Raw genomic sequence first — 1,622 nt, 5'->3', positions numbered from 1 at the left:
CAACCATTTTGAATCCGGTCTTGGCTGCCACAGAGTAGTTGGCCATTCAGGTCCCGACATCTGGCGCTCCAAGGACGGAGGATTGGATATCTACCGAGAGGACTGGAGCGAGCGATCTTGTGAGGGAAACCAACGCAGATAGCCTGTTGGCACCAGCTACCCCCGAGTTAGAAGTACTGACCAAGGAAGTGGAGGGACATAATTTGGTTCCATCTCGGACTGTTAGAAATTAAATAAATATATTTAATTAAGGGATAATCCCTGCTATGTCGGTTACTTTAATTTAACAGCTGCTCCTTGTAACCGTCTTTGTACTGGGGTATATATACCCACATCTTCAATCAATGAGACAACGATTTTGATCATTTGCTCTTCCTCTCTTCTTGTACTTTTAACACGTTATCAGCACGCTCTCGGATGAGCGATTCCATCGGCCTCACAAAGCGACGCGGCGGCGACGTCCCGAAGAGCAATCATTGCCCTTGTCTCGCATGGGCATAGATCGGCGGCGGTCGAGGCCACACCCTTGGCCAGCCCTCCACAGCGATGTTGTCGGACCCATCGCTAGCCACGGTAAGGCCTCTCCTACGAGCGGGTCTCGCGTCTGTGGTACCCAACAACGGCCATAGACACCGCCGCCCGCGAGCAAGCGCAGTTCTGCATCGATGGCTGGGTATGATGTTGGAGTCGTCCTCTGCGAAAGCGTATGTCCACAACATCAGTATCATGCAAAGATCAATCCAAAGTCCTGATCTAAACTGCAACGAGAACAAGCGTCTACTTTCCGGTTTAACAATTGCAATCAGGAATTAGTACCTTTTGTCTTCGCCATTGCAGCGCAAGCAGCATCAGCATGGATGCATCGACTGCTCCAGGGAAGTAGCAGTACCATTTTATTTCCTATTTTCCATTCTAGCGACAGTGCCGCCCGCCATCATCCCTGCAGCGCAGCCGCTGAAATGGCCACAGCCATTTATGACGCGTTGGCCAACCGGACGTGCCCTGCGCCCCGCGCGGTCCGCCTGGTCGCCCATCGCCGTGGCCAGCAGCGCTAGGCCGTGGCCGCGCCTACCCGCGGCAAGCCGTGGCCGGCCCCGGCCTCGCCCGGCAGCCGCCTGTGCCAGGCAACCGCGCCACGCCGCGTCTCGCGCCCGTCCGTGCATCGTGTCCGCTCGCACGCGACACACCACACGCCTCGGCCGTGCGCCGCGCTCGCTGGCGCCATGACCGCGCCACCTCTCCTCTCCTGTACGCCGCGCCGCGCCACGCCGAGCCGCCTCCCGTCCTCGACTGGCCGTCGCCCGGCCGTGAGATGCCGTGGTCGCGGCAGTTATGGGAGAAATTCACATCAAGAACCACTCTGGAGAGAAAAAGAAGAGAACCTTATCTCTTCGGCTGTTTTCATTTCAGCCCTTGTGTTTTCTCATAATCACAAATACATTCCTGCATTTTTTTAGTTGAACCCATGGATTAACAGATCTTTGCGATTAAACCCTTTGGCTTAATGAATGTTATGAACCGGACATCATACCAGACTTAACGGTTCAGCCGGAGGCTCAGTTTATTATTATTTATATTTATATAAAGCCACAGCTGTAAAACAAATACATATGTTAGGCCGT

General features: G+C 54.1%; 1 long non-coding RNA gene across 1 annotated transcript; it reads right to left on the bottom strand.

The window, feature by feature from the left end:
• Window positions 1-222: 222 nt before the first annotated feature.
• LOC123446252 lies at window positions 223-1,053 on the bottom strand. Its single transcript, XR_006631282.1, has 2 exons — window positions 817-1,053; window positions 223-694 (listed from the first exon to the last, which is right to left on the bottom strand). It is a non-coding gene; the product is annotated as an uncharacterized LOC123446252 (long non-coding RNA).
• Between the last annotated feature and the right edge of the window lie 569 nt (window positions 1,054-1,622).

This window comes from Hordeum vulgare, chromosome 4H (assembly GCF_904849725.1).
Source record: "Hordeum vulgare subsp. vulgare chromosome 4H, MorexV3_pseudomolecules_assembly, whole genome shotgun sequence".
NCBI lineage: Eukaryota > Viridiplantae > Streptophyta > Magnoliopsida > Poales > Poaceae > Hordeum > Hordeum vulgare.
Note: the sequence above shows the minus strand (reverse complement) of the source record. Positions and strands in the feature narration are given on the sequence as shown.